This window comes from Papaver somniferum, chromosome 6, assembly GCF_003573695.1.
Source record: "Papaver somniferum cultivar HN1 chromosome 6, ASM357369v1, whole genome shotgun sequence".
Classification (NCBI taxonomy): domain Eukaryota; kingdom Viridiplantae; phylum Streptophyta; class Magnoliopsida; order Ranunculales; family Papaveraceae; genus Papaver; species Papaver somniferum.
The window spans coordinates 17,855,289-17,870,359 of NC_039363.1; positions in this window are offsets into that span (position 1 = coordinate 17,855,289).

The following is a 15,071-nucleotide window of genomic DNA, read 5'->3' on the forward strand; positions in this document are numbered from 1 at the left end:
CGAATATTCCAAAGCTATTCTAATAGCATCACCACTCAGTTGAAATATTCCCCGTGCGAATCGATCATCAGCCAGAATTTCGTAGAATAAGGGGATTTCTGGATTATACAATGGGATATGAACATTATTCAGAAGTTGTCCTAATAAAACGATAATCTTATGATTAGTCCATTGTTCGGAATTGATTAACTCAAGATCGAGTTTGGATGAATAATCAGATTTAGAAGGAAGAGAAAGCGAATAACCTCTGGTGTTAAGTTCTTTCTTCAGTTTGGTGAATTCTATCTCCATATTTTTACCAGCTGGAGCCATTATAAGAATGGGAATGACGAGTTTATAAGTAAAAAAAAAAATTAATCTTGATCAAGATCAAATCAATAAGGTTATGATCAAATCGATAAAATCAAGATTAAGTTACAGGAAAAAAAGAGGAAAATACGAAGAATGATAAAGGAGATAGGGAATAGGTAATAGAGTGTAAAAAAGATGATGATACGAAAAAAGAAAATTGCAGTAACATATGAAAAGAAAAAAGAAGTAAAAAGAAGAAAGAAGAAGATGAAGGAAGTTATATAAGAAAATTTACTCTCTTTTTCCGAGATTTATATCATTTAATGCGAAGAATGAACGGATAGAAAGAAACGGTTATAAGGACGTGTCAGATAATGAGTGGTCAAGAAGACACGCATAAATTAGGAAAGCTCAAATTCTGGAAGTGTGTAGGCAAAATAGAATATGAAAAGATGAGCATGTGCTATATTATAGGATGGAGATTTCTCATATCGCTAACTCTATAAAGAGAACGAAATGAGAAGAGTAAAAATTTAGGAGTGAAATATCGCACATTCATTATGTAAGCGAAGTAAAGGTCATCTAATATGGGAGAAGATTATCGCACATAGTAAAATTGAGATGACGTATCTGATAATATCATCACAATCACGAGTAAAGTGTGAAGATATGTGCGAAGAATAAAGTGTGCGAAGTTATGCGAATGTACATGAGCGATTGTAATACATAGTGATTCCGAAAATAGGGGATCTATTAGCTGTCATCCACTATGTAATACCCTATATAAAGGGAAAGGCTATCATGTAATAGAGGGATCCTTTAGAGTGTGTTAGACAAGAAATTAGGAGAGCAAGTTAAGTCTTTGTCTTATGTTGTATCCAATTTAAGATCTTAATGAATAAACGAACGATTTTCACTATGATTTCTTAGAGTGTTGTTTAGATTCTTGTATGGATGTGATTGTAGGATTTCCTGCAACTACAATACTATGACAATCTAGGAAGAATTGGGTGGAAAATAAGTAAATTCAAATGCGAGTATGTATTTGTATTGAAGAGCATCTATAAATAAATAAAAAAATTGAAAGCAAGAGCATCTAAAATCTAAGTTGTATTCGGTACTATTATTTATTTATTTTTCGAAAGTTGCAGTGCATCTAAAAGAGCTAACTTTCGAGTTAGTAATCCTTACATCAAAAGGAGTAGAGCCATCAAAAACCCACCAATAAGATTTGATATTTGAAGAACCCATAATTAATGAATCCACAATTGGGGGATATCAAAACTAATTGGAGGATAGAAGAAAAAAAACAAAAACTGGATCCAAATATCAAATCAGGGTCACCCCTTATCTAAGTATTTTATATAATTCCTAATCTCCCGCTCACTAATCAGGTTTAGTGGTTAATTATATTTAGGAAAATCATAAGATTATTTGATAAATGATTAGTGTATATTTTTATTTGTATTTGGGTGAGTGAGGTGAGAGTAGAAGGAGGGAGAAAAATGAGAGAGAACTTTTTTGGCGAAAATGGAGGATGATTGTACAAGCACTCCCATGTAAAGGTGCCAATGTGTTGATAATTTGATTTTTTTCTTTGAATCCACCTTTGTTGCAGCTGAAATAGATCGGTGCCGGCATGGACGTAGTATGAATACAATGCCGGCAGCAGCATTCCCAGCATTGTATTCATGCTATGTCCATGCCGGTCAACAATATCCCACATTTTAAAAGGCAAGTCGGCATTGTATTCAACCGAAAAAACCATGCCGGCATTTGTTGGAAATTTTGATAAATGTTTGCCACTATGCAGAGTTTTCGGTGATCGACCTGGTTTCTGGTATTGAAAATTACAAGGTGATTTCTGGTATTGAAATTTAAAACCTATTCCGTTTTGAAATTTTTCTGGTTTTAACCAGTCCATTTCCGGCACAGTCAGTTAATTCTCGAGCATGCCGGTATTGCTAACGGTGTAATATGTTGCTTAAATTTCTATGCTGGCACATGATGTACAGTATCCAGAAACTTGATTTTTTTTTCACTTGACTAACGGCATTGATAGATTTCTATTGAGCATGCCTGCATTAGGTTATGACATTGAATGTTAGTTACCAAGCATGCCGGCACCATTTATCGGCATGGTCTTCATCAACTCCGGCGTGGTCTTCATCACTTCCGGCGATGTATTTTTTTTTTATTTCCGATATGGTCTTCATCACTACCGGCATGGTCTTCATCACTATCGGCATGGTGTTCATCACTTTCGGCATGGTCTTCATTTCTTGTTCATGGTCTTCATCACTACCGACATGGTCTTCATCACTACCGGCATAGTCTTCATCAATTCCGGCATGGTCTTCATCAATTCCGGCATGGTTTTCATCACTTCCGAATGTAAAAATAAAATCGTTTTCAAAGTGGAGAATATTTAGGTTTCAAATCCCTAACCCTAACGAGAATGCCGGCAGTGAAGATGGAAATGGGGGATATAATTTTGTTTTTTGATTTTAAGTTATTAGATTTTTATTTTGAGGGAACGGTATTTTCTCCCCCAAAAAACACCCGTTAGTAGATACTATTGGTTGGAGGAAGTAATTCATATCCCCCAATTAATTTTGATATCCCCAATTGCGCGTTCTAATTAATTATGATTACAAAAATAACCTCTTATTATTAAACAATATTTATTTTTTCTTATTTTAAAAAAATCACTTAAAATATAAAACAAAAAAACCACCTTTAAAATAGCTCCCTAAAATGGCTCCTAAAGAGAATTCGCATAAAATAACTCCTCTTAAATTAACTCCCTTTGAAAACCGCTTTAAAATTAATTCCTACAAAAACAACTTGAATTATCACAAAAGAAATTCGTAAAAATTTAAATTTTCATAAATGGTTAAAATTCTAATTTCCACAAATATGTCAGGCGATACGGAAAGATTTTGTTTATCACTAGAAATGAGACGGTTGAAAATTCATATTTTCACACTAACAACCGTGATAATCGAAATTTTTACTTTTTTTTAGTAAAAATACGATTATCATCTGTAAAAATATCCGTGAAAGTCTCGATTATCCTGTTCATATTTAGGTGAAACCCTAATAATTTAAAAAACTATGCAGAAGAAATCATAAAAATTAAATGAGAAAAAAAAAAGAACTCAATGAAAACTTGTGAAAAATAAATGAAATACCTAGAAACAACTTTGCAGCGACTATATATTGAAGAGAAAGTAAGAAAACCAACACTAATAATTACTAACTACTTATACCTTCTTAAAGAAAACTGATCACAGTCGATTCCAACATCAACGGAACTAATATGACTTCACGAAGATCTATGAAGAATTTAATTCTTCTAGCTCTACTAAAATAACCGGATTTGCTCTCTTAACTGTAATTGTCGGCCATAAATAATGGCACCAATTAATGGTTAGAATATCAACCCTGTTGCTCGGCTTAAAGGTTGACCATTTTGGGGCTTAATTGTTTTGGGTAGGCAGATTATAGATAAGGAGAGACTCAAGTGATTGAAAAGTCAGATTTACCCTTTGTAAATAAATAATTAAAAATCAAAACCTAATCCTAACCTTAATCCTAAATCATAATCAAACATCAAAATCCATTCATTTTCTCTATTCTTCTTCTTCTCAAAAAAACTCTCAAAAACCTAATAATATATCCCTCTCTTTTCCATTGATTCTCAAGATGGAAGCAAGATCAAGAGTGACAAGATCCGGCCGATTGAACCCAGATTCTGAATCAGGGCAAGTTATTGATGTTCCTTTTCATGGTGATGTGGTGAAGCAATCTCTTCAAACACCTTCAAATCCTCCTATGAACCAATCTGTTCAAACACCTGCGAATCCTCCACAAATGACTCATACTAGGTAAGAATCGAAAAATCCAGCAGTTTTTTACCATTAGATTGAAAAAATAGGTTCGATCATCGATTTAGGGCTTCCAAAAATGGTTTTCTGAAGCGTTTACGGCCGGGATATCATATCGTCTTGGCCGTGATGTTAACCTAATGGTTGGGACATCAAGAACTCCCAGCCGTTAATGTCTCTTGCAGTTAGGAAAATTTGAGAACCCAACCGTGAAATACATTACGGATGGGACTTTCCCAGCCGTAAGTCGTCCTGTGTTTACAGAGTAAAATTAAGTTATGAGTGTTTCGGTTGGGAGTTTCCTAACCGTAAATAAATTTTCCTAACTGTTATTTGTATTTTCTAGCCGATACATTGTTTATGGTTCGGTCGTTCGCATATTTCTAAGCCGAGACTATTTTTACGGTTATGGGGTCTCACTTTTCCCAGCTGATAAAGTTTATAACGGATGGGTTATCTGTTATTTCCAATCCGTAATCCTATCTTCTGATATGTTTTTCATCATTTTTAGGAACCCTGAAAAGGAGAAAGAACCCCAGGAACTACCAATGTGTGATATTGCTACGATGATGGTACGTAGTCTAAGTATATGATTCTTTTTTTGGTATACGTTTCTCAAATTATTTACCACTATTAATTGAATGATGTGAAAATGGTCAAAAGAGCTAAGTGGATTGCCAGGGGGACTGAGACGTAACATTGAGGAGGTTTTATATTTGGATTGCGAGGAACAAAGAACACTGATTCTCAGGCTTCTGGAGTTACATAATCCAACGAAGGATGATCTCAATACTAACGACGAGGATGATCGGATTATCTTTCTCAAACTCCCGACAGTTATTCATCATCTTCTGAGGATGTTCTTTCGATTGTTGGTCGTAGTGGATGATTGTAGGTTATGTACTTGTTTAAGTCATTCCAGCTTATGTTTATACAGACTTTTATCATGTTTAAGTTTATGGATTTGGGTGAACTACTTTTCAGAGTTACTTTTCATTAACCTTGAATGAATGGATAATAGTGTTTTGATTCTTGTTTAAGATACTAACAAGATTACCAGCCGTAAGTTGTGTTAACGGCTAGAATTATCAGCCGTAAGTTATATTAACGGCTAGGATTACCAGCCGTAGAACTGACAGTACCCAGAATTACGGGCAGGAATCCCATCAGAAATCAGCTTTACAGTTTGGTGTCTCATCCGTAACTAAGTAAAATCTGAAACTGATATTACAAGAAGAGTTACGGCCAAGATTACCAGCCGTAAAACTGACAGTACCCAGAATTACGGGCAGGAAACCTAGCCGAAGTCGGTTTTATGGTTTGTCTCAGCCGTAAATTAGTAAAATCTGAAACTTGTATTACAGGAAGAGTTACGACCAGGATTACCAGCCGTAAATTTTACATTACCCAGAAATACGGGTTGGATTCCTAAACGTTACATGATTTAAGCTTAAAAGGGCACCCGGTCTTCTTCGTATTATATACTCCCTTCTTCCTCGCGGTTTTTGGTTTATACTCACTACATTTTTTCCAGTGGCTCTCATACTTTTCACTAAACTCGCAAACCATTTGAAAGTTGTTGAATGTAACTTGTTTATTCTGGACTATGATGCACATCTTTTTCAGCCCTTGTGATCGAGCCCACTTCTTTGCATCTTTCTTATCTTTCCGCTCATAGTTGTTTGCATAGTGAACACTTGTGTCCTCGGAAACTTGCACAGGTCGGGGTTGATCTTGCATAAACTCGTATTGCTCTTCAATAACCACCTCTTGATCTTCCATAACCACCTCTTGGTCTTCCACCGGAATGTACAGTACAATCTATAATAGAATGACATATGTCACATAATTATTCACAATAGAAATTTAAACACACAGAAACGGCTGGGTCTACGAATGATATTCCAGCGGACAAGGAGTATACGTCTGGGTCCACAAGTGATATTCCAGCCGTCAAATAATATACGGCTAGGTCGAAAAGGGATATTCCAACCGTCATTACAACAACGGCTGGGTCGAAAAGTACTATTCCTAACCGTAAACTGGTTACGTCCAAGAATTCCAAGACGTAAATTGCCCAGTAATTGGATTAGTCAGATTACGTCCTAAAATACGAGCTGTAAAACAAGTTACAGATGGGTAACCCAACCGGCACCGACAACATTAAATAGCATTTAATATTTTCGGACAGGAAACCTAAATCTTAGATCATTTCTCGGTCGAACTCGCATGCGTTGCTATCTCTAGCATGTTTGTCAATGTTAGTGATCAAAACTATAATTCTTGATTTCTAGTCTATTTTAGCTAAGTCTCGGACTAGGATAGAAAGTGTAGTTGAGCTCAAGGACTTCATGGCGATTCATCATACAAGTAGAAGAACTACTCAATGGACCAGTGGAACTTCTCGACAAAAAGGTATGTGAAGACTTAAACTTATCTATCACTGAAAAGTCTATCTACTCTATCTCCTACTCTTTGAGACAAGAAGTTGTATGCTATATATATAGACTTTGATTATACACATTTGGTATTGAGAGCCGAGTATACCTCGCCTATCTATATCTCGAAATATGAGTTGGCAAGATTTTCACTTTAACCAAGGTTATCTTTACCGTGTGACGAAAGTCATGATATGTTTCAATCATCTTGAAAATTGCTTTGACGAGAAATGGTGCAACAACTATATAACGTCCTCTAAGAATGTTTCAGTGATTGAAACGAGAGTTTAGATTACATAACCAATGGTGGACATAAGCATTGTTGTGAAAACACATTTATGCATAAGTCCTATTCCTTGAACCAAAGTTTGCGAACTTTGTTGATCAAGAGAACCGGAAGGATGACGTGAGCCAAGTACGCGAACTTGCGAAGTTCTCAAATCCGAGAATTTTTGTTGGAGTTGACAAATTACTTGCTGAAACTAAGTCTGCGAACTCAGTCCGCGAACCGGCGAAGTTCTCATACCCGAGAATTTCTGCAGGAGTTTGTAAACTCTGCCCGGTAACTTAGGTCCGCGAACCTAGTCTGCGAACTTGAGAAGGTTATATATCTGAAGATGATTTCTGAACTTAAACTTAAAAAGACTAAGGAATGTAGTTTGCAAACCGTGTCTATAAAATTTCATGAACCGATTCGAGTGAATCAAATCATCTTTGCTTCAATTGTGTCTTGTATAGTACATGAGATTTCCTTACAATTGAACAACTCTGTAACTAGTTCATTTGAAATCATTTGAACTAGTTGTTGTGAAGAAGAACGTGGTTTATATGGAATGCTCATATGGCTAACCATTTAGTTAACTATTGTTGAACCACAAGTGCATACGTTTGGGTACGGTTAACAAACCTAGAAGCGTGCATTGTCAAGTGTGTGTAACAAGCTAATTTTTTGATCCAACGGTTGAGAAATATTATCTTGAATCTAAATCAGTTTTTCATCTAACAGTGGATATTGATTGCTTTGTTACCAAGGTAACTTAATTGCAAACCCTGATTTGAAAGACTATACAAGGGGAACTCTAGTATCTGTGCAAAACTAATCCCCACACCTCACGTGTTATACTAGTTTTCATACTAGAGTCGGTTCTCCTTTAACCTTTGGTTTTCTTCTTGTAAAACCAGGTTAACGACTTAAAGACTTCATTGGGATTGTGAAGCCAGATCGATACTACTTTTATCGTAGTTGTGTGATCTAATCGTGCATCTTCTATCGTACGAGTACAATCAGATTGATTGGCTTGAGATTGTTTTCTCCGATAGGAAAATATAAAAAGTAACCACAAACATCTTCGTCTCATTGCTTGTGATTCCACAACATCTTGTTTCGCTACCATACGATTAAGATTGTTTTGAGGTGATTGATAACTCTAGGTTGTTCTTCGAGAATATAAGACCGGATTATAAATTGGTTCTTGTTCACCTTGATTATTATCAAAAGACGGAACAAAACCTTTTAAGGTTTATATGTGGGAGACAGATTGATCATTTGATAGACTTGTCTGTGTGAGACAGATTTGTTTATTATCAAATATTCTACTTTGAGTCGTAGCAGCTCTTAGTTGTGGGTGAGATCATCTGAGGGAATGAAGTGCGCAGTATCCTGCTGGGATCAGAGGCGTAGGGAGTACAACTGTACCTTGGATCAGTGGTAGACTGATTGGGGTTCAACTACAGTCCAATCCGAAGTTAGCTTCGAGTAGGCTAGTGTCTGTAGCGGCTTAATACAGTGTGGGTTCAATATGGACTAGGTCCCGGTGTTTTTCTGCATTTTCGGTTTTCTTGTTAACAAAATTTCTGGTGTCTGTGTTATTTCAATTTCCGGATTATATTGTTTTATCTTTATAATTGAAATAATACAGGTTGTGCGTTAGATCATCAATTAGAGTAATCCAACCTTTGTTTGTTGATTGTCATTGATTGACCCTTGGATATTGGTCTTCGGTACCATCCAAGTTATTCCTTGTGTTTGATTAAGGACTCGCTGATTTCTGTTAGCTCGAGTAAATCAAAACAAAAGAGAGATATTAACTCCTCGATATACTTTAATCTGGATTGAGTCTGACTATCTAGTTGATTCTCTAGCAAAGTATATTGGAGTTAGCCCATACATATTGCTAATCGAAATATTGGGTGGTGGTGTTAGACCCCCGCTTTTCAATTGGTATCAGAGCAGGCAAACACGTTTAAAACCTTACAAGTCTGTGTTTGTAGCGATCTGACTCTATGGACAGAGGTGCTATCTCCATTAACGTACCACCAGTCTTCGATGGCTCTAATTACTTATGGTGGAAAATTTCTATGCGATCTTTTCTTCAAGAGCGTGATTTTCAATCATGGGTATATGTTGTTAATGGATATGATGCTCCCGTTGTGGGAGTTGGAGATGTAAACGTTCCCAAGAATATTGGTGAATATAGTCCTGCCGAGATACTTGCTGCAAAGAAAAATTCTGACGGTTTGAATGCCATCATACATGCCATTACTCCAACTCTTCAGCACCATGTGTCAAAGTGCACTAAGTCTAAAGATGCTTGGGATATCTTAGAAATCTTATTTGAAGGTAACTCCCGTGAAAACGAAGCTAGGCTTCAAAACCTTAATTCTGATTGGGAGAACCTTCGTATGGCAGATAAAGATACATTTGATGAGTTTAATCACAGAGTGTCTGAAATTGTTAATGCATCTTTTGCATTGGGTAAGACTATTCCTGAAAAGGACATTGTGATGAAAATTCTCAGATCGCTACCATCTAGATACGAGTGTAAGAAGCATGCCATCGTTGAGGGAAATAACCTTGATAATCTTTCCAGAAATACTTTGGTTGGAAAGTTAAAGATCTTTGATCATGAGCATACATCCAAAATCGGAAAGGATGTTTCCTCCAAAGCACAAAAGAACACTAAATTACTTGATAAAAGTAAAAGTGTTTATGTCTCTGAGGATGATCAGTCGGAGGGTGATTTTTAAGATAAATATCTTGACAAATCAGTCTCTTTGATCACAAAACAGTTTAGGGATCTTCTATTGAAGAGAAGTAAACGGTTTTCAAGAGACAAACCCAGGTCATCAGATAAACCTCACAATCGCGTTCCTCCTAAAAACAGGGATGCTGACGAGGCTGATGACGAGGACATGCCACATTTCTTTAAGTGTAAAGGTTTTGGTCATTTTGCAAACGAGTGCCCAAATCGTAGAAAATACACTGGGAACAAAGGTCTTGTTGTAACACTTGATGAGATGTCTGAGATCTATGATTCTGATGAAGATAGGAAATAAAGTGTTGGTCTTCTATGTGAAAACATTGATTTTGATAATTGTAGAAATACATATATCAACCTTGATGGTTTCAGTGAAGAAGAGAATCCAATCAAGCTGGAAGAATCAATTGACCCATCCTTTGGAAACTCTGTCTGTAATGTTTCAGGATCTACTATGTGTCTAGTTGCTTTCACACCACAGATGCCTGAATACTATCCAAGATTGACGTGCTCATTTTTTTCTGAGAGAGGTCATGAACTATCAAGATGTTACAAGTACAAGCATCAAGTGAGGCACGCCAACAAACTTCAAGGAAGAGCAAATCGATTGGAAAGGAAGCTTAAACTTGCCCAGAAGACTGCTGAGGTATGTAGGATTTTATCTTCGTCTAAGAAGTTGGTTTCCAAGGATAAAATAAGACCATTAGAGAAGAAGGTATGGTCAAATCGGTTTGATAGACAAAAGTCAGAGGATTCTTCTCAAGAGGAAAATGGTGGACAAATTGTTGTTCACCACAGCAAAATTAATTGTGTTGATTGGTAAATCTTGTCTCATGTGCCTGATCAAAAGAGATAAGATTGTGTACCGCTCAGGCTTTAGGAAAAGTTTTTCTTAGGTCTGTTTTTCCTGTCTATCAAATAAAGGGTTATTATCGACACTCTTTATAGGGTTTAGAGTTGGACGTCCACGAACATGCTTAAAGGTTGTGAACCCTACATTCCTTTTTCCTCTATGATATCATTTATACCTTAAGACTGCTTGTTGAGATTATGAATTCCACTCACAGAAAAAAGTTGTTTATAACTGTTCTCTAAGAATCATGTCTTTGGATTGAAAAGATGTCAACATGATTGTTAAGACCTCAATCAAGGAAAAAGAGAAATCTCCAGTAACTCCGTCCTTGAAAAGAAAGAGGAGGAATACAAGAAAGCCAAAGGCTATTCCTTCCAACTCTCAGAAGTTTTCTGATGTTCTTGATGAGTTGAAGGAAGTAATAAAGGAGATTTGTGAAATAAAGGCTTGCTTTTTAAAATCTTTGGAAATTCAGAAATCCCTGGTTCGACATCATCAGCCAAGACGGTTTATTTATATTAACTCCTATCTCCACGAACCTTATGTTCCAGTGGCTGTTGACGACAAGGAGTTCGGGAATGATAAAGAATTTCTCAAAAATATTGTTTCCTAGTATGTCTTATTTTTGATTTAGTTGGAAGAATAACTAGTGCTTTGAATAGCAATGATTGTGACTACACATAGCTATTATTTTTCATTTTCTTGTTCTTTTTTTAGGTTTATTGGTTTAAATTTTAAAAACTTTTTGGAGGATGATGTTTTGCAGTATTAATCTTTATGACTTGTTATATTATAATTTGTTATGGGATATTGGGGTTTACGACCGTGAACTATGTTTGTCCCATACTTTGTCAAAAGTAAAGTCGTTCGTGATCAGTATTCACGTATTGATAAAAGAATGAATGGACTTTTGACAAATACAAAAGTTAAGCCTATATTGTCAAATATTTGATGTAAGATAGGTTAAAATCTTTTGTTTTCAAGGATTATGTCTATTAAATATCGTTATGCAAATAGTGATGGAAAATAGAATGAATCCTTGTGTATTCCGCAGTATTGATCATCCCTGATCCATATTTTATGTATTACTGCGAGGCTCCGTAATATATATTATGTTGAGCACTATACAACCAAGTTGATTTTTTAGCTTAGTTGTTGTTCCGTGAGATATGTTATGTCGAGCATATTGAACTAAATTAATCATCATGTTTGGTTATTCAGTTATTGGTCCGTAAGTTTTGTTATGTCGAGCAAAACAAATGACAATTAAAATGATTACTTTTGTGATTAGTTTGGTTGTGTATTCCAATTAGATTAATTATGGGTTCTCTTGTAATTAGTCTAGTTGAGTATTTTCCTGTCTCCATAAGTTCTCTTTTGTTGAGCATAATCAATTGAATTGATCACTTTTTGTGTTTAATTTGATTACGTATTCCGATTAAATTAATCATGGATTTACTTGTGATTAATTTGATTGAGTTTTTGGATATAGAAAATCATTCTCATGGTTTATTGTATCCAATAAAAATCCTTCTTTTCTTTCGAAATTAAGGTCGCTCTTGTTATTCCTTCGAGAATGACATCAAATGGGGGAGAGTTCTCTTGAACTTGTGCTTAATGGTCATATCTTGAGGGGTGTGCGGTTGTGGAATTTTAGAGGGGTTATCTTGTATCTTTAAACTCCTTGATGAATGCATTTAGCTTCAGCTTTATGATTGCATCTAAATTAGTTGGTATGTATTTTTACTTTTGTCATGAAATGTCTCTCCCGGAAATTTCATTATGATCCCGTTCTTGTACCTTTGCCAATTTTATTGACAAAAAGGGGGAGAATTAATATGTAGTTCAAATTACAAATACATATAGTTTTCGGATCATTGTGTAAGGGGGAGTGGTTTCCATGTAAGATGGAGTATTGACTAAGGGGGAGTGATACATGTCACCATAGTATTATTGTTGAAGTTGTGATACAATTGAACTTTGACGCCGTGTAATAATACTATGACACTGTATAAAAATGATCGAGAACTATGTTTTCTCATTGTTATAGCTACGGATCTTCAACAACGGTGATGCTAAACTTACAACCTTTGGGATCATTGGAGTACTTGGAAGTGACGAAGGTTTCGAGGAATGTTGAAGATTAGACATGTGGAATAGGAGATACTAAAGATTCTTTATCTTTTTTGTATTCCATATATATTGATAGTTTTGTCACTAAAATTGACAAAGGAGGATATTGTTAGATGATTACTTGGTCGAACTCGCATGCGTTTCTATCTCAAGCATGTTTGTCAATGTTAGAGATCAAAACTATAAGTCTTGATTTCTAGTCTATTATAGCTAAGTCTCGGACTAGGATATAAAGTGTAGTTGAGCTCAAGTATTTCATGGCGATTCATCATACAAGTAGAAGAACTACTCAAGGAACCGGTGGAACTTCTCGACAAAAAGGTATGTGAAGACTTGAACTTATCTATCACTCAAAAGTCTATCTACTCTATCTCCTACTCTTTGAGATAAGAAGTTGTATGCTATATATATAGACTTTGATTATACACATTTGGTATTTCGAGCCGAGTATACCTCGCCTATCTATATCTCGAAATATGAGTTGGTAAGCTTTTCGCTTTAACCAAGTTTATCTTTACCATGTGACGAAAGTCATGATATGTTTCAATCATCTTGAAAATTGTTTTGACGAGAAATGGTATAAGAACTATATAACGTCCTCTAAGAATGTTTCAATGATTGAAATGAGAGTTTAGATTACATAACCAATGGTGGACATAAGCATTGTTGTGGAAACACATTTACGTATAAGTCCTATTCCTTGAACCAAAGTTTGCGAACTTTGTTGATCAAGAGAACCGGAAGAATGGCGTGACCCAAGACCGCGAACTTCCGAATTTCACAAACCCGAGATTATCTGTTGGAGTTGACAAACTAATTGCGTGAAACTAAGTCCGCGAACTCAGTCCGCGAACCCAGTCCGCGAACTGGCGAAGTTCTCATACCCGATAATTTCTGCTGAAGTTTGTAAACTCTGCCCGGTAACTTAAGTCCGCGAACCTAGTCTGCGAACTTGAGAAGGTTATATATCTGAAGATGATTTCTGAACTTAAACTTAAAAAGACTAAGGAATGCAGTTTGCAAACCGGGATATAAAAGTTCATGAACTGATTCGAGTGAATCAAATCACTTTTGCTTCAATTGTTTCTTGTGTAGTACATGAAATTTCCTTGCAATTGGACAACTCTCTAACTAGTTCATTTGAAATCATTTGAACTAGTTGTGGTGAAGAAGAACGTGGTTTACATGGAATGCTCATATGGATAACCATTTGGTTCACTATTGTTGAACCAACAAGTGCATACATTTGGGTACGGTTAACAAACCTAGAAGCGTGCACTGTCAAGTGTGTGTAACAAGCTAAGTTTTCGATCTAACGGTTGAGAAATATTAGCTTGAATCTAAAAAAAGTTTTCATCTAACAGTGGATATTCATTTCTTTGTTACCAAGGTAACTTAATTGCAAACCCTGATTTGAAAGACTATATAAGGGGAACTCTAGTATATGTGCAAAACTAATCCCCACAACTCACGTGTGATACTAGTTTACATACTAGAGTCGGTTCTCCTTTAACCTTTGGTTTTCTTCTTGTAAAACCAGGTTAACGACTTAAAGACTTCATTGGGATTGTGAAGCCAGACCGATACTACTTTTATCGTAGTTGTATGATCTGATCTTGCATCTTCTGTCGTACGAGTACAATCAGATTGATTGGATTGAGATTGATATCTCCGATAGGCAAACATAAAAAGTAACCACAAACATCTTCGTCTCATTGCTTGTGATTCCACAACATCTTGTTTCGCTACCATACGATTAAGATTGTTGTGAGGTGATTGATAACTCTAGGTTGTTCTTCGGGAATATAAGACCGGATTATAAATTGGTTCTTGTTCACCTTGATTATTATCAAAAGACGGAACAAAACCTTTTAGGGTTTATATGTGGGATACAGATTGATCATTTGATAGACTTGTCTGTGTGAGACAGATTTGTTTGTTATCAAGTATTCGACTTTGGGGCGTAGCAACTCTTAGTTGTGGGTGAGATCATCTGAGGGAATCAAGTGCGCAGTATCCTGGTGGGATCAGAGGCGTAGGGAGTACAAGTGTACCTTGAATCAGTGGTAGACTGATTGGGGGTTCAACTACAGTCCAATCCGAAGTTAGCTTGGAGTAGGCTAGTGTCTGTAGCGTCTTAATACAACGTGGGTTCTATCTGGACTAGGTCCCGGTGTTTTTATGCATTTGCGGTTTCTTTGTTTATAATATTTCTGGTGTGTCTGTGTTATTTCAATTTCCGCATTATATTGTTTTATCTTTATAATTTAAATAATACAAGTTGTGCATTAGATCATCAATTAGAGTAATCCAACTTTTGTTTGTTGATTGTCATTGATTGATCCTTGGATATTGGTCTTCGGTACTATCCAAGTTATTCCTTGTGTTTGATTAAGGACTCGCTGATTTCTGTTATTTCGAGTAGATC